Genomic DNA, 19,476 nt, shown 5'->3' with positions numbered 1-19,476 from the left:
GTTCAACACTGTTTCTCTATAAAGGCAGAAGTGAGCTGCAGAGGTGGTTGAGCTTGACAGTGGAATTTATTTGCTCATGCTGCTTGGGAAGTCAGAGAAATAATGTAAGTGGGAGAAAGTTTCTGGAAGCTTAAAAACATAGTCAAGAAATAAAATGAGGTTTAAAGTGGAAAAATACAAGCTGGCATATTTTTGGGAAATAATTAAAAATGCAGATACTCCATGAAAGAAGGCTCTTGGAAAACAGTAGTGCTGGAAAGGACCTGGGGTTGATCATGGGAAGGGAGAGCAGCAGGAGCTTGGTGTGCAGCAGAAAAGACATGCCAGCATCTCTGTCACATTGCCTCCAGGACTCTAGGGGACCCTGCTGTGAGCCAGACAGTTTTCCCAAAATTAGCAGGGAGGTATGATTTTAAAATAAGGATTTTGTATATTTCAAAGTGGTTTTTTTAAGGAGTGAGTTGTTGGTAGGAAAATGCCAACTGGCTCTGTTAAAATCACTTTTCTAAAAATGAAAAGTTTTGTTTTGGTTTTCTAAGTGATAGCATCTAGGTTGCAGAATCAAAACATCAGGAATGGAAGAGCTTATGTCTTAAAACTAGGCTGGCTCAGGCAACTGGAAATGTAGATGCCTTAAGGCAACTCTCTTTGGTAGTGCAGTTGGTGCGTGCCAGTCAAACTTTAGCATGCTCAAGTAAGTTGGTTTGAGGAGCTATGTGGTTAAGGTCTTTAAAGTTCAGACACTGATCCATAAGCAAACTAACTACAGAACACTTTCTAAGTTTTTATTTTTATAAATAAATCTTACTTCTTTTGGAGAGATGTATGGTTTACATACATCTCTCCAAAAATGTCAAATGTTCAAACGTCTTAGAAGGGAAGAGTCTCAGCTAGGTTAAAAAGTAGGTTCTTGTGTTCTTGTAGCCAAATTGCATACTATGTTATTACTGTGCAACAGGCATTAAAATAAAAGCATGATGACGTTAAAAACATCAGAAGCTTCTGCTTGAAAGACATTTGTTACTTTAGAGCTGTAGCAATTCTAATTAGCAGACTTGCCCTTCCCAGAGAAGAAAATTTCCAAAGGTCATGGCTTCAATCCAGCTGTAATTGTGAATGTTTCTTATATTCTGCAATCACAACTGTTGCCTCTGGTAAGCAATGAATGTGTTCACCGTTTAGGGAAGGATTATTTTTGTGAATCCAGTCCTTTAATGAGTGCCTCACTGTGTAAGTAACTTTACTACCCAATGTTAAGCAACATGCATTTGCAAGGATCAGGTGCTTAGCAGCAGGAGGCAGGGGTGGTGCTGATCTCCCAGCATCTCTGTGCAGAAAACAATGTTCTGCATCAGTAGTCTCCTAAAGTCTCATTAAGCTTATGAAGCAGGTTGTCACCGGAGAATGGCTAATACCTGTACTTCATTCACCATTTTGATAGTGTTTGGGGAGACTTCCTTCTCAACATGCTGGTGTGATTGGTTCAAGTTTGAAGTTGGTACTGATGAGGGCTTCTGTTCAGCAGCCTAAAATCAAATATTTGCACCAGTAGCTCCCTGGTGCTCTGCTGAGAGAGTGTGGGGGGATCTTCCTTACAGAGGCAGCTCTTGCTAAGCACCATCATTTGGGAATAGAGAGGGATAGATAATCTTCCCCCCACATTGCTTTCTCACAGGAAAGAATCTGTCTCCTTCCTACTATCTGTTTTTGGAAATAAAATGGTTCAGCCCAAGCAGGATAATATCTCTGCATTTTCTTGAATTGTCACTTAGAACAGTTTCATCACGTTCTGACAGCTTTTATGAGTGAGCATGCAGCCTGAGAGCGTTTTTAGGGAAACGTTATGCAAACATTCAAGTCAAGGTATAAAACATCTTCAGGCTAGATTTTTTAGACACAGCTATAAAAAAAGTCCTTATTTCTTTTTTGGGGGGTAAAGCAGACTTGAGAAAACACAATAGGAAAGTCTTCTACCAGTATGAGCAGTCATCTGAGTTTAAAAAACCAAACTGACAGCTCTGCAATACAGCAGGGTAGGGGTTGTTATGTTCTGAGTAAGGCATTTTGACTGCTTTTCCTTTGTACTTGTTGCTGCAAAGAAGGAAGGTGCCCTAAACTATTGATGAAGGACAGTTTTGCTAACCAGTGTGCTGATGCTGGAAATATATTGCAATTTTACTCCTGGTAGCGATGTCATGGACACTCATTAACTGTGGAACTGGATGTACTACTGGAAGTAGTACCTGAAGTACAGCTACTACTTCAGAATGTTACTATCTTGGAGAAAAGGATTCTTGAAAATCCAGCTATGGGGCATCCAGGTCTCCTTTGATACTTTTATATTTGGCACGAGCAGATGTTGTAGTGACACTTCTGTTGCTGGAGCCCTGCAAATTCCCCCAGTTTCATACCCCCAGAGTTTAGATTCCTTGTGTCTGCCAAGGGCTCTGCCTTGACCTTGTTGGTGGACCCTTGTGCCCTTGAGTTATATGATTAGAAGGGGATGAATACAGGCAAAGCATTTCAGATTGGTGCTTGTGCTCAAACTTAGTTTTGAAAGGCTCTTGCACATAGGAGTTAATGATGATGCACTTAGTAAGTACTACATGGAAAACATTTATTATATTGAGAGCGAGATGGACAATTCCCATAAGGATGGGAATAAACCTACTCAAGGTAACTGAATGACTCAAACTCCTGCTGAGGCAAGGCCTGTAGGAGCTCCTCAAAACACAGAGGAGATACCTCAGGTTATTATAAAGAAATAAAAGAGAAAATCCCCTTACTTCTCTCTTACTCAAAAATCTCAGTCTGTATATTGTAGGAAAAACATGTTTTACAAGTGATTGTCTTTTGAGACAAATGTTTTACATCTGTTGTCTAGGGCTTGCGGTCTAAATGACATGAAAGGAAGAAAGAGTAATTCCATCTATTGACTGTGCAGCATTTTATCAGACTCATTGGAACTAAATTCACCATCTGTGCCTTTTTCTCAGGGTCAGTAATAGCTTCTCCTAACCTCTTTTTTTTTTTTTTGAGAGGACCTGTATTTTCCAGCAGTTAAAGTAACCTTGTGCCAATGTACAGTTTGAACAAAATCATGGGGTAGTTACTACATTTTTTAAAAGGCATGTTTGTAAGAAATTAAAAACCTAATTTTTTGAATGAGGAAATTGGACCATCTTTTCTTTGCTTCTGTGCTGAGAGATTATTCCCAGAGCACCTTGTGCATTATGAGGCTTTTAAAAATAGACTGTTAAAACTGGTAAACCAGAAATGTCACTTAAGAGGCATATTATGAGCTAGAGACACCTCTAATTTTGGAGTACCATGTCCCATGTTTACGTTGGAAATAGGATACAGCTCCTTTGTGGAGTAATAGAAAAAACAACCTCAGATTGTATTGTGCATGGATTTCCCCCAGCTTGAATTTGTCAGCCTTAAGACAAGGCAGCAATTGGTTTTGATCCCTACCAAAATATCTCTCTCTGGTTTGAGCAGTGGGGGTTAGCATTTAGCCCTGTGTGTACCTGTCAGTGTTGCACTCACTGCCTCCTTTTAAAACTCTTCTTATTTTAATCTCTTTGGTGCAATTTCTTCATGCTGCATTTCTTAGTTTTGAGAAAGTTCTGGATCTCCTTGAGGAGCAGGTACTTCATACTTCTGATGAACTTTGGGGAAAAAAAGCGTCTGCATTCACAATACTGCTCCCCAGCTCCAGCCATATCTGGCTGCTGCATTTGCTCATTAGAGCAAGGATGCAAACAGCAGCAGGTGCCTGTTGGTGGTAATTAGATAAAAGAGTACTGCAAATGCTGCACTGTGAGGGGAGGTGCTTCCCAGACAGGTTAGAAGAGGGATCATTCCTGCTTTGAAGGGCTGTTATTAGACTTTCCATAGCCCAGCTTTTCTGAGTGTTTTGCTAATTAAGCAAGTGCACCTCCTCTTCTCTGTCCTAGTTTCTTTCTCCTTCTCACTTTTGCATGTCCCTCATTCTCCTATTTTCATTGCACAGGACTCTATTAGTTGTTAGTTGTTTGGAAACACCGGTCTCTTTCTGCCTTGCATTTTGCAGAATGTGGCCCCAGCTGCCTGGGGACACAAAGCAGAAAGTGACCTTTATGCAGCTTGGGCTCTGGTTGCTGTGTTTCAGGGCAGTTCAGTGTCGAGCTTGTGGGCTGGCTCTGGCTTTTGAGACAGGTCGTCTTCTCCTGTGCTAGAAAGAGGTGGAAGACAGCTGCACAGAGCAGCGTGGGGCAGAGAGACAGGGAGGAAAAGTTCTTGGTTAAGAAGGATGAGCTGCCTTATGATAGCTGCTGTGCTCAGCTTAGTACCTCTTTACATCCTCAGCCACGTAAGTCATACTTGCATGCGGAGGGGCTGTGGACAAATGAACCTGGAAAGAGGAGGGACTTGGTGGCATTTTGCTTTTTTAGGCCAGTGCTTTGACTGACCTGGTAGCCTTAAAATAGGTAGTTACAAGGGGCAGGAAGACTGTTATAGCAGGACTGCAGGAAAGGGATGCCACAGACACTGGGGAGCATCAAAAGCATCCTCTTGTGCTTTATCCAAATTGACATTTAGTCTGTTGGCCTGCTGCATTCCTATCTTAGGATGAGATGTGAATAGTTTGCATTTAAGATGCAGTGGTTTTTTTAACATAAGCTACAAGTAAGTGCTTTGTTGTGTATTAATATTCACAGTTCTTTGGAAACTGTGAATTCTTTGGAAATTGTCAATATGGTGCAAACTTCTCTTATGTTTAGTGGTGGTATACAAAGCTCATTCCAGCCTGTTGGCTTTGTGTTTTGTTATGTCTTTGTGAGGTCCTTAGCTGTGGACTTTAGCAGCAGCTATGTGTGATTGCAGTGCTTCAGTCCAGGCGTGGCAAGCTCTCCTAAAATGCATTTTTGTGTGGTGTTCAATCTGTGCTTTACTACTTGTGGTCTTGCTGCACAGATTGGCAATTCCTCATCCACAGGACCAGTCTTCCATTTCAGTTTGCCTGTTCAAAATGCCTGGCTGCTCAGGGTGCAAGCACTCCCCTTCCCTCTGTGCTGTACCGGGGTGTGCCCAGCCAACACAGCTCACCTGAGACTGTACCAGTATAGACCAGGAGCCGGTGTCACCCATGCTGGCAAGTGCAGCTTAGCTGAGGGTGTGAGCAGCACTTCAGAGAAGAACATGCAAAATCTGGGCATTAAGAGGATACTTCAGTCCCAGTTTTAACTTTTACAAAGGAAGGGATAAACAGAAATGAAAAAGTCTGCACAAAGACCCTGTTACCTACCTTTCTGTCGGTTTGGGTTATCTCCGTGGGCTCCTCATCTCACAGCATGGGCAGGGCTTCCTGGTGGAGGTTTCATGTTCTTTATTTTCATTCAGGTATTGTGCAGGAGATAGATCTGGGGAGCCATGGCTCCCCTCTAGGCTTCCAACCCAGCTGTGAATTTTTCAGATCCAAAACCCCCCCTTGGGAATTTCTTAATCCTTACTTCGATTGAGAAGATATTTTGGTTAATTGGCAGGGTTTTTTTGCTTTGGAGAATTATGAAGTCCCTTGGATGTAGCTGTATGAGATTAAGACACTTCCTATGTAATTTGGTGGAATCCATTCAGATTTTAGCAAAGCAGAAGAGCCCTCCATAGCAAATGCAGGCTAAATAGTGAGGCACTCTCAGAGCATATAGTTTTTGTGTTAGGAATCCTATGGCCCCTGTAAACACTTAAGTTGATAATAACATTTAAATCAATTGTGTAACTGAGCTATATGAGGCCAGTTTGCTTTGGGCTCTTATCCGAGAGAAAGAAGTACAAATCAGTATGTTGTGAGCTACAGCTCTCAGGAAATCAGTTACATCTTTGAAGGAGACTAATCTAGAAACACTGTTAAGTAAATGATTCCTCTGCTGTATTTGATACAAAGTTAAATAAATAAAGATGCTAAGTAGGATGGTGTATCATTTTGCAGTGATGGTAATAAACCAATCCTGGGATTCTTTCTGTGTGTCTAATGCCATACTTAGTTTGCAATACCCTGCCCTCACATTATATTCTTGCTTTTCACAATAAGCCATAAGTGCTAGTTATCAGAGAGGAGTTAGATCTTCCCACAGATTGGCTTAGGGGAATGTTTTAATGCATCTGTGCCCGTATCCTTGACTGTCTCTCCTGATCCTATAATTCAAAAGCAGATGACAGCTGCAGATAAAATGTATAACATAGCTCATGATTCACATGGGAATTGAAGAGGAACCTCTGAGAAATATGCTCCCTTTGCAGAGAGAAACATCAGCATGTACAGTTGAGTATGGCACTTAATGAGCTTCCTTAGTCTGCAGGTCAGACCTGACATTAACCAAAGTGACTTGGAATAATTTTATCGGATGGCTTAAAAGGTCATACATAAATTGAATTTTGAGGCTGCAGATGACCTTCTAATGGATTACAAGCTTTTATCATGAAAGCATCAGGTACAATCGGTTTATACTTACGAGGGGCTCTGACTGATACTGATTAGGTGAAATTAAAAAAAATGGAAAGCCAAGTTGAATTTCTCTTAGGATTCATGGGGCTTAATTTCTTCTTAGACACTGAGACCCCTTCAGTTTGGGGATTATCTCTCAAGTAAAATAATCACATTCCATGTAGGGGCATCTGAAACTAAACTGGATAAAGTACTGGAAAACACTCTGTCAAGAGCAATCTAGCACTAGTAGTAAAATGGACTGAATAACCTCAGACTGTTTGAAAAGGCCATGTTTACCATATCAGCAGAGAGCACACTGCAAAGTCTGGCATATTGTAATTATTTTGCTCCTAGTGTACAAAAATATGGTGATGTCTCAGGTATGCCCTGATAAAAGCTGCTATGACTGCTATATTTTGTCCCTTTTACCTCATACTAAAATACAGGGAGACCATTTTCATCTTGTGTTTTTACCTTCTGGCTACTTCAGGACTGAGCTATTCTTTCTAGCTGTACAGCTGATGAGGATGCAGGGGCTTGCTCAGAAAACAAGACTCCCTTTTGCATGTTTGATACCCATATAACCAGGATATGCATGAGCCTTTTCTTTTCTTGCCACTGTTAAAATTAAGAAAAAAGAAGTGGTGAGACAGATGAATGCATTATCAATGTAGTAAAGGACATGAAATAAAATGCTGTGGAAGGTTTGCAAAATCTGGTTAATGGTCATAGATATTTTACACAGTGTTAATCCCACAGATGCTGATGGCTGGTTAGCTGCCCACATCTTTGAAACTGGGTGTTTGGAAGGACTTGCTGTCATGCATTTGCAGATTTGCAGGCAGTTGTTTTATGGAAGTTCATTCATGGGAATGTGACTGCTCTTGAGGACGCAGTCAGCGTATTCTCACAGACCAGGGAATGAAAGTAGCATCAACTGGGGTGAAGAACTATGTTCTTGAAAGTCAAACCTGAGTCTGCTTTCCTTTGAAGCTGTTTTAAATTTGGATTTTCAGTAGCCTTATTGAGCTTTGTAGGTCCTTCAGGGTTGGCAGGCTATATAAAACCACTGATGTTCATTCAGTGTTTAGTCTGCAATTGCTGAAATAATTGCACAATCTATGTACTTCATGTAATTATTCAAATACGTTTGTTTTATTTACTATTTACTGTTCCTGAACCTTTTAGATCTCAATTAAAATAATTTTGTAATTGGTTTGAACTACTAGGTAACAATGAGAAGTGGGGATAACAATATTTCAATCTAGAGGATATTTGGGTAATGTGTTGTTTAGGAGCAAACAATTTTTCATCTCTCACTTTTTGGAACAAAAGAGCTAATTCATGTTCAATTGACAGCGATTTTCATTTATAATGGTAGGTCATGCTGAAGAGTTTGTGGCAGTCATTTAAAAATGACATCCATGTGGTTGGCTTGCTTTGAAAAGTGGTTTGAAAAATAATAACAAAACATAGGTCTCTGCTGTTCCTTTTCCCATCTTAGTATACAGAGGATAGCAGTTGTTGTTGGGATGCCTCAAGTTAATTGTTGCTTGAAATCAAAAGTGCAAAAGGTTGCATGTTGTTTGGATATTGTAGTTTTAGGGGGTTTTTTGTTTATTTCTTATGAGTGGTACTGAGAAGAATGAACCAAACACAGAAAGCAGGCTGTTTGTGTAGAGGCTGAAAATGGCTGCTGAGCCTTTCAACTAGAGATTAATTACGGGGTAGTCAGCAAATGTTCTAGGGAGAGCTGTCCGTGGGGAGTACTTGTAGGTCTGGCTGGTGGATGCTTACTGAAAGACTTAAGGATAATAAAACATAGTTAATGAGATGATTAATTAGGCAGAGGATACAATGAAACAGTAAAAAATATTATGATAAAAAACCAAACATCTTTCTAATAAGCTGTTCAAACTCAATAGATACCTGGCTTTGACTCAGTAAACCACTGCTATCATAGAACTGAGGAACTGCAAAGCTGTCTGGGGCACAGACTGAGAAAGAGGGTTGGCAGTCTTTGGCTGAACATCTTTAGAAGACAGCCTTTTATTTGAGTAGATGTTCATGGGAGAAAATTTCCATCTGTAACAAAGTATGGAGAATGTTTGGTGTTTCTCCCCCCCTTCCCCCCAGTTTATTTAAAAGAGACGATAACTTGAGCTATTTATATTCTTTTATATTTTCTGGCAGCCTCCCAGGCCTTGGGAGTACCAGCCCTGCCTTCCCAGAGCAGAGTGAAGGTCTGGACCCTTGTCATGCTGTAATGTAAAGTATGGGTCTTATCAAACTAACTGCTTTGGGCTTTAATTTAGAGTTGAAATGTGGAACTGTCTAGCACATATCTGTTGCATGTAACTCTTAAAAGCAGGTTTTAAAATTTGTTTTCGATTTTCTTTTAAAAATAGAGGAGGTTGCAACAGATATAAAGAGTACAGTGGTGTCAAAACCTTCCTGTAGGCAAAAATGTTTGTTGCTCTGACCTTCATGTGCATGATTCATTTATCACATCAGTGGAAGGGCTGGAGTCAGGTCATCTTGTGGCATCTGTCAGACATTCATCTTACTGTAGGATGTGCAAGTCATATCAAATGCTTCTGGATTGCAGGTCCCATAAGAATTGGTCATAAACTGCATATGGCATGAAACTCCAGATGTCTTTTTGAACTGACAAGCAGGGAAGGAGGAAACAGAGCAGAGTGGCAAGCAAAGGTTGAATAGAGTCAGCGAGCACAACCCACAGGTCTGTGCAGGTGACTCCCCTGTTGGGCTCCATGCCCATTTGATGTCCTTTAGGCATGGATCACAGCAGAGCATATGGAGAACTGGTAGCCCTTCTTAGGCTGTGGCGCTGCCCGTCTCCTACTGTAGGAGCGTCCTATGGAAAAGAGATAACACAGAAACAGCAGTGATCTAATGGAATGGGTATAAAGATTGACAAGCAGACTTTCTGTCACCTTAGGTCTCCTCTCCTACACACTTTAGTTTGCCCATCCATTGCCCTATGTTAGATGGGCAAGATCCACAGTCTGTTAGACTAGACTCTGTGGAAATTGAAATCTGTGTTTATTACACCCAGGACAGCTGAAACAGGCTGATAATGTACAGGCTAAATCCAGTAAAACCTGCAACTTAATTTGATGACAGTGAGCAGTGAAAAACAATTTCCCTTTAATTACGTATGTTCCTTTAGTTTGTATTTCTGTTTTTTGAATAATGTTGTAAAACAGTTTCCAGATTTTCTGTGGCTTTAAATACTAAAATGAAGATGTGTTTAGTGGAAGCTTTCACAAATGTGGCACAATGTGGAAACTTGGAATATTTTATGTGTGTAACAAGGCTGTTTTGTTTTATATGGAAAAAATACTCACTGCTTCTGCAGTGGCAGTTTATATTCCTGCAAGACTGCTGTCTAGATGAAGAGTCACAGTTTTGCTTGCAAGTGGAAGCAGGGGCTTTAAATGGGTGAACCATCTTATTTGTATTACTCTTACATTTAATTTATGTGTTATACCACATGTAGTGATTTAGGCACAGTGTAGATCTATCAAGCACTTAATTAAGAATGTGGAGTCTAATCTATTAAGAGTTGCAATAAGGCTTCCTTGATATTTATGGTGTATTCATATGTAATGAGCAGAGAGGGATGAGCAAGTCCTGGTCTGGTCACTTGGCAGTTCAGTTGTTTTCCCTCATGCAGTGCGGCTCCACATCTTCAGGGCGTGTTTGTCTGCCAAGCCTGGAGGTGTCAGGGAGAATGGGTCTCATTCTTCCTCCTCCCCATTCCTCCCTGGAAAACAGGCAGGGCCCAGGCTCCTTTTATGCCTCTGCCTCTCTCACAGCTGGGCTGGGGAGCTGAAGCAAAAGCTTGCTGGAGGGCTGGCTGACTTTTCTGCCTGGGAAGGGCGAGGGACAGGTTAATGCCAATGTTAATCCTTGAAAGGAGGGATGTGCTTCCACAAGCAAAGTCTGCTTTGTGCTGTCCTAAGGTAGGGCAACCAGGCTGTCTCCTGTAGTGCATTTGCTAAGATTTTAAAGTATGCTATTTCCTTTCCAAAATACAATTATCCAAAAAAACTGATACGAGGAAGAGGGACCCAAACTGCCTTTGCAGAAATGACTCACTGACCCTTATAAAGCTTAATGCTCTGTGCCATCTTTCAACAACTGGATTTAGTATTAACTGAGAGAGAAGATGGTCTCCAATTTACTGTGTTTCAGCAAGGCTGACTAGTAAAGAGCTGATTTACAGTGGTGAGTTGTGCAGAGAAATCTTGTGCTCTGTAGAAAACAATGCTCTGTGTGCAGAGAAGGTACAAGGCCATGGTCTAACCCCTCTAAACAAGGCAATGGTCTAAACATCTGTTAGTGGGGTTAAGAGCCAAATGTGATGGAAACATTCTGGAGCTGGAGGTTGTGTGCTGGAGGTTTCCATCAGGATATGGATAAAGGCAAACCTCCTTTGAAACAAGTGTTACTTTCTCCTTCAATTCCAAAGTGCTATCTGCTGAAGACACTGCCACCAGCAAAAATGCTCTTCTCTCAAATAACTGTTTCCCTTTAATGTTAGGGCATCTCCTTTCTGTTTGGTTTTTCTTTTTTTCCCCCTTTAGCTGTGCAATGGATTGCACAGATGGCCTAGCATAAGGAAGAAGGAAAATAAGGATGATGCTTTTTGATGGATTTATTTGTGTACAAGTCCCAGTGGACCTAAGTATTAAATAGCTTCTGTTTTTTAAAGTTGGCATGAGTATACAGAAGACTGGGCACACGTCACTAAAGCTGGATTATTTTTTTTTAGTAGATCAAGTGGATTTTAGTCTTAGAGTGGATTTTTAGTAGAAGCTTGTGAATGACTGAACTTGAGTTTCTGACAAGTATAACCTAGTGGGGGAGAAACACAAATGGTGGTTGACAAGAAATAATATTTTAGAAGAAACCTTGAAGCTGTTGTTGGGACTAGCAGATACAAATTTCCTCTACCTATTAGTTTTTACATGCAGAAATGTTTAAACAGATGATCTGAAGTACGGTTGGGTGTAAAACCTGCTTGTCTGTCTTGTGAGACAGTGATGAAAGTTGATGTGCCAGAACCCTGTTGGTCAATACCTGCTGAAAAGCTGTTTTCCACTAATCCTCCATTAAAAGATTTGGCTGCCTGCTAAATGTCAGAAGGAAGGGACTGGTCAGAAAGAGGTTAAAGAGCTCACCTCTGTAAAAACATATGCTGCACTTTGACTTTTCATTTCTTTTTTCTTTCCAGTGGTGGCAACTGGTCAGTTGTCTCGGGGAGAGAGGGCAGTATCTCCAGTTGCTTACTGCTCCGTTTAACATGCAGTCATTGTTTACATGAATTGCAATGCAAAGGAGTCTAGACTGAAAACTCAGCTGAAAGCAGGATGTTTGCATGCAAAGCATTGAGGATGATCTCTGAACCTTTAAATGTGAAGGGCTAGTCAATATTTTTGGCGTTGTTAGGGTTGATGAATAACCCCTGTTCATGAGTGGCAGTGCTTGGGGTGCTGTGGAGTTACAGCTATAGGGAGAAATGGCATGTGTTAGCTGAGTGTGGACACCCTGGGATTGCACTTCAGGCATTTTAACTTCGTCCTTCAGCTACTGGAGAGGAGGAGGGGGAATGATCTCTCTTTCCTCTGCTCTTACTCATCGACTTTGGAGACTCCATCCATAGTTAGTTATTGTGTATTTGAGTTATTTATGGCTCATTGTACAGTTACATAAATACTTGTGCTGGAAGAGTGCAGGGGGTGGGAATATTCTGCTAGAGAGCTGGAGGCAAAGTAGAGATACTTTGCTTCTTCCCCTCCTGACAGCAGTGCTGGTTTCAGTGGGAGTGGATTTAGGGTTTGGGAGAACACGTTACTCTTCCTACTTTTTATTTTGTAATGTTTCATGCGTCTGCCCTCAATTACTGCTCTGTGTTCTCACAAGTTGATGTGGTTCTTGTTTATTTCTGTGTCTTGTCCCCCTGCAGTGTTGCTGGATCCTGCTGGATTGAATTGTAGAGATTCCAATTTTACCCTATTGACAAGGTGATAGCAGTGCTTGGAGGTACCAGAGATACCAGCCGTTTCTGGAAGAATCCTCACGTTTGATATAATTCAAAAACTGCCTTTCACCCACCCAAGAATATTAACTCATGTTTTGCAGGCAGAGTTTAAATTCTACAGGAATAAAAAAAAAAGTGGGCTTGCCAAAGGAAATTTCCCAGGCTTAGGTAAATGAGAAAGTGGGTTTGGTTTGGTTTGGTTTCCTTTCATGCCAAAGGAATGCTTCTATTCAAGGGGAACTTCCTTGAACATATACCTTTCTTTGTAGTGCACTTGTGTGTTTTTCAGTGTGAGATACATTTGCAATTTAACCGCAAACTGTTGCTTGGCAGTCAGAGTTACAGCAATTTGAATCACCTGTCAATAACGATATTGATTGGCCTTGTCTTTCTGGGCATCTTCATGAACTGCAGCATAAAAACATGATCTGGTGGTGCCTAAAGATAGAAAATAAGTTCTTTGGAACTGCAAATACTGATAACCTCTAGAGATGTGCTTGGTTATTGTCAAGTTGTTCTGTGCATGTATGAGCATGTAGGCAACCTGGTTTCTGTGTAGCGACTACAGTATTCTTTCATATTTTCCTAGTTCAAGACGAGTATACAGAGGAAGCTGGAGACAGTGGTAGAGAGATATTTTGCCTTCCAGTCACAGAAAAATGGTCTGATTTGAAGCAGGGAGAATGAAAAGTCATCATGAAAAAAATCAACAGGTAGTACAGTATAGTATGTGTGGGAAATTAAGTTCTTTGAGCACAGAAGGGCAAGTTTTAAATGCCTGGTGACTCACAGATGAAATGGAATTGGTCCCACAGCTTTGCAAATGGATCAACATCTTTGGGTGTCAAGGCAAAGAGGTTGGTCAGCCCTTTAAGAAATGGGGAATAAGCAGCCTGTTTGGTGGGACTGAAGGTGGAATGTGCAAGAGGCAAACAAACAAGCCCAAGAACCATGCAGGTTCAGTGTCTGTGAGAACGAAGGTTGCTTTTGTGATCACCCTAATAACGAACTATTAAATACACCTTGCAGGCCATTAAAGGATGGAAAAAAGTTGTAAAGGACATGCTAGCTTTTACTTACAAAGTACATTATATTCAAGCTTTAAGAATGCTAATAAAAGTGAGTCATATATGGAAAAAATATATATCTGTAGCTGAATCTTCTCTTTATTATATGTGTGTTTCCACGTGTGCATCTCACATACTGGTAAGTGGGATCTGTTTGCATATATACATGATGCCGTTTAAAATCACAGCAACAAAAGATTTAACAAAAATAATATTCAAGGTGTGATTTGCTACATAAATAACCCTTTTGTCCTGGTAACTATCTTTTCGAGTTTAAAAGGGTAGGGGCTTTTTTAATAGAACATCTCAAATCAGAATGTTCATTTTGCACAGCTAAGGTATAAAGGTATGCTCAAACCTTGGCTAGTAATTAGCTTATTATCAGATGGTAGTTGCCTGGGGACCTGAGACAGTAAACTGACATATTGCCTTGTGATATGGAGATAGCTGTTTCTACATAGACTTATTTTCAGTGTCGTTGAAAATAGATTATTGTTCCATTTCTAAAGAGACAACAGTAGAAAGAGCAGAGAAATGAGGCAGTATGAGGCTTTATGAACAGATGAAAAAAAAGCTCAGGTCAAAGAGTTTGAGCTCTAAATATTGTTTCTTTTCATTCACTACCAGGGTCACAATGCAGGGTGGTGGCAGGCAGAATTGCAGTGATATGTTTGCATTTCATGCAAGCAGTTGAAGTGAGCAGGGCTGCAAAGCTGCAGTCTGGGTCCATTATGATTTACTGAGAGATGCCAAACAGAGCTCTGGTGCAGAAGACTGTGAAATGATTAAAAATCTCACGTTCTGGTTAATATGCTTCTTACCAGTATCCTTATTTGAGATTCATGACTGTACATCACCGAAGGCTGTGTCGTGATTAAACCCACTGCACTGGTTTTCTCTTTTGCATCAAACAGGTGGAGACAAAAAGGCATGAAAGGATAGCTGGCTGGAAGACATAGCTGGCAGAGGGATGAGGTGACAGTTGAAGAGTCAAACTCTTGGTTGATGTAAGCAGACAGAGAATTAGACTGCAGTCCTGGAAAAAGTGAAGTAGATTGTTAGCATGGCTGAGTGCCAGACTTTCTTTCTTCCTTGTTTCAAAAACCATGGTCAAGTTGGAAACATGAGTGAAATGCTAAGACCTGTTAATAAAATCTCATTCTGTCAGCCACTATGTAGCTGGTATTTCCCTTCTGGAATCAGAATGAATGGGTGAATGGTTATTAATATGTAATGAGATCTTATGGGAACAATAGCATTGCAAGCAAAGGAAAAGAGGGATTTAGAGAAGGGAATCATTCATGTGAAAGTTAGGCTTGCCATGCTGGCTTGTTAGTGCTAGTAGGGCATGGTCCTAAAGGCTTGTGCCAGGTGTTTTAAAAGCTAGAAACAGCAGGATGCTTGAACCGTGAAAACAGGCACCCTCCTGACACTATGTTGTATCAAGTCTCTTGTTCCACTTCCCTGCCTTTTACCATGTTTTCCTCTATCCACTGAAAACTGCTGGAGGCAGAGGTCATGCCTTTTATTTGTCTATAAAGTGCTGCTACTTGTAAGGAACGTATTTTGTTGGTTGCTAGAGGAACAAGAGCATCAGTTACAGACCCTTGCATATAAAATTCTTTAAGTCTCTATAAAAATGCGTTTTCTCAATCTGTGTGGGAGCCTGTAACTCCTGAATTTCTAAAAACTGAAGGTGTACACTAGAAAGAGGCTCAGTCTGTACTCAGACCAAGCTCTGTGCTGCTGACTGTCCACTGTCTGGGCTGGATGGGCATTCAGTCTGACCCATTCATTGCCCTGGTGCTGTGTCACATGGACAGAGCAACCCCAATAGAGCTTGTGTTCCTCCTGGGCAAGGGAAATGCTAGAAAACCTCACTTCAAGGGACATCCCTCTTTCAGTGACTACACAGTGTTCAGTGCAAGCTTTGTTGTACTGTACTTTTTATTAAACAGCTTCATGACTTGGGCTTGATCACCAAAGAATTTTGAGGTTGATCATTTCTGATGGAGCTCACCGTTGGTGTAGCAACATGCACCTTGCACTCCAGTGCACAACCAACCATATATTGTGGCTTTGTGTATTGGAAGATGGAGAATGAATATATTTTTAATGCAGTTTAACACAATGTTTTCCAAGCTTTTATTACCCAAGGACTGTATTGTGATGGAACATAAACCTTCTGTTCCCAGACTTAAAATGATACTGTCTCTTGTTAGCTAGATATTAAGCATAGGATATGAACTAGATAGGATTATTTTTTAGTTGGCCAGTCTTGCTCAGATGATTTTGCCGTAAAGCTTTCCTGGTGCTGTTTCATCAGCAGCATCTGGGCTATTTGCAGGCTGTGTTAAATTTGTTTCCCAAACAACTTCTGTTGATCCATTATGGACACAAATAGACAGCTAATATGTACCTAGGAGAATATGTTCATGGTACTCTTAATTGCCTCTCACAATACGTTGCTGCAATACTTGTGCGATATCTAATTCTTCCAGCACCTTTGTGGGTGTCTGCCCCATTCCCCGTCTGTAAGGTGGCATTTCCCTTGCATGGCTGAACCTCTCTGTGTGAAAGAAAGGTCACTGGAGGCTGAGCAGAGCTGCAGGTAGACAGGTGCTCTAAATCCATGCCCAAATAGAAAGGGTGTGCAACAGGTACAAATGCTCATTAAAAAATTACTATTTTGATACAGCTCTCAGATTTCAACTTCCCTGCCCTCCTTCCTTTGATGAGTTACTTTTCAAGTTTGTGTGATCTTCCAGGGTAATTTCTACTTCTAAGATCAAAAGGCTTTTCACAGTTGTACAAGTGAAGCTACGATGGATTTCAGGTATTTCAGAAAAGCTTTATGCAAAAGAATTTCAAGAGCTGCATCATAAATATAACTGAGCAAAACACGTACAAAGGTGGTAGGCTGGCACTTCAGTGCTGAAGTGTGTGTCTCACACCCAAACCAGCCAATGAACAGATTCAAGAATTAAAATGCACAATGTATACTCAGAAGCAGAGGAAATACAGATTCATAGCTGTGTAGTGAGGACCGCTTCTTGTAAACAGAGCGGCATGAGGGCATAGATGCTAATTAAGCATGCAAATTGAATTTGCAAGGAGTTTCAAGCAGGGAAGACATTTAAAAGCAGGTTTGATTTTTTTTCCAGAGGATAGCATTAATGATTTGCCTTTATTGCTTATCAGGATGCCTCTAGGAGCTTCGATTTAGCGGAGTTCAGAGCTTTTTAGAATGAGCAGGGGAAGTGCCAGGGACGAACAGACAGGCTCTTAGCCCTTTCAGAAATGCCAGATCTGTCCTCCTGGCTAGAGAGTTAAAAAAAGAAAAATTAAAAAATAATTAAATAAACCTGTTTAAACTTTTTAAAATTTAAGCAAAACATTTATTACTTAGTTGGTGATTGACCTTTTAGTGCTCTCACTCTGATCAGTGCTTTGCTAGACTGTTAAAGGATTTTTTCCTCTGCTGAGAGTTACCTGCATGAAGCTGTAATTGTGGGTTTCATCTAGAGCAAGGTTTGCTGACATACCTTCCCTGCAGGTTAAAGAAATCACAGCATTTTATAACTTTCTGGAGGCCAGCGGCAGCTGAGAGAGTCTGAGCCACAGTGATCTGTCACTGTCCTTATCTTCCCATTCACAGAGCTGTGGGAGAGGGCTGTTAATCATCCTGCCTAAGGCCTGGGAGCATGTGGAAATGCACAGAGAATTGCCATAGCTTCTGAACAGTCAGCACGGCAGGATCTCATAGCTGCTGCCTGCTTTAGGTCTGAAATACTGACAGATTCATCAAAGTCTGAGTGAGGACCCATTTTTTCTTCTGGGCTGGTGTCAGAGCTGCCACCTTGTCTCCCCTGGAGAAGGCAACAATTGGTGCCTTGCTGAATCCCCTCCAGGAGCAGTTAGTGTGGCATGAGAGTTGGTTTTGGCAGGAGAGACTATGGCATGTTTAGGTTTGTTGTAGGTGTGGGCACTGAGGCAGTGGTGGTGAGAAAAGAACAGAGGCCCCTTTCTATATCTTTAGGGAGTCACTGAGGTGGGATGAGAGCTGGTGCTGGAGGGTGAATGCGCCAGTTTATCTTCAACATAACTTCTGGTGATCTGAGTACTTTAAGGCTGGAGTTAAAGTTTGCTAAGGTCAAGTTTTGAAAACACACGAATGAGATTTTGCATTTCTTGCTAAATATTCTGTGGTTCTCAGCTTTAGGATACAGGTTGAATTGAGAAGAAGGGTTTGCAAAACTTTGCTATGAAGTCAGCCACAATTAGTGGTTTGTGCATTTATTACGTTGGTGTTATTCTTAGAGTTTGAAAAAAAACTTCTATAATAATTACATCTGCAGACTTTCTGCAGAGACAAAAGGTAGATATTACTGTCTTCCATACAGTACAACTTACTGCAAGCACTAGTCCTTCCTTTCTTCTTTCTACATTCCCCTGTAGAAATTTCCAAGTAGTTCTCTAATTGCCTCAGGGTGAAATCTTGCCTCCACCAATGTCAGTGGGGAATCTGCCACTGACTCCAGCAGGATCATTATTTCATCCTGTTTTGGGAGGCATCTTTGCCTGAGTGAATGCTGCAGGACTCGGTCCAGCAAGAGCTAGTGCTCTCTTGTCAGCAGCACAAGCCCTCCCCTTACCTAATTTCCATACTAACTTGGAGACAGCAAGGCGCTTTTTTTTTTTTCCCCCCCTATTAAATCTAGCCGTGATGGATGCCCAGTGGAAGCTGAACATTACCTCTGCAAAACAATCTCTGCAGTAACTGCAGAATTTAATGGCTTTACATTCCCCAAACAGGCTGTGTGTTCAACAGGCAGTGGTGCCAGCCCAGAAGTTGTTGGTATTCTGCTTTCTGTGGATATAAATTCCAGTTCTCTTCACTCTTCCCAGTTAAAAGCTTCTCTTCGGATGAAGGAGCAGCTGATCAAAAAGGGCAGTTCTAGTCAACAGTCTTATTAATAATGACAACCCTAATATCACCGTCACTTCCATATGGTTTCCATCTCAGTGACTTCGTACACTTCCACTCAATAAACTTTCTTATACCTGGGTAGTCAGCAAAATATTGGTTATCTCCTCTACTTCATTTTGTCTTTTATAATCTAAGAGAGAATAGTGAAATTACGTGACTTCCCCGCAGCAAAGCAGAATCCAGAACTCAAGTATTTTCACCTTCCATATTGCTTAGGCTCCTTCCAATCTCTAGTCACATACAGCTCTTTTCCTCATTTAAGCCATCTCTTGATGTATCTTAAAAAGGTACAACAATTTAGGTAAAATATAATTCAGGAACACCTACAATAACCATTTCCATCAGTACTGACACGAGCTGAAGAAATTCTATAAAGCAGTCACAAGCCTGGTATTTGCAACACTGTAAGGGAATTTCAGTCCTTCAAATGGTTCATGTGCTCACAGTCTGCCTGCTAAATTTATTAGGAAAATGTTAATCACTGTTGGTTGTTGAATTCAAACAGACAAAGTCACGTCTTCTACACCAGCCCCAGAAGACTGCTCAAATTTATAATTTGTACAGAAAGATGGAAATTTTAATTATTATGACAAAGACCTTCCCAAACTGATCATGACATGTTATTCCAATACCTCTGGCATTTTATAGTCATTCCCATTTTTAATCAGGTGTAACTCTCTTTCTATGGTGTCCAACACGCTTGTCTTTTAAGAAGCCAGATGTGACAGTCAGGTATGCCAATAGCTCGTCTTACCTCTTGAGAAGCAGACAGCACTCAGGCACCATAAATTTCGAAATCCACAACCCTTTTTAAAAACAAACCCAAACCACACACACAGTAGGAGAGCAGAGTATCTTCAGGAAGATACCATACCCCCCC

The sequence above is a fragment of the Corvus cornix genome, chromosome 7 (genome assembly GCF_000738735.6).
Source record: "Corvus cornix cornix isolate S_Up_H32 chromosome 7, ASM73873v5, whole genome shotgun sequence".
Lineage (NCBI taxonomy): Eukaryota > Metazoa > Chordata > Aves > Passeriformes > Corvidae > Corvus > Corvus cornix.
The sequence above is the reverse complement of the archived record's forward strand: the minus strand, read 5'-3'. Positions refer to the sequence as shown.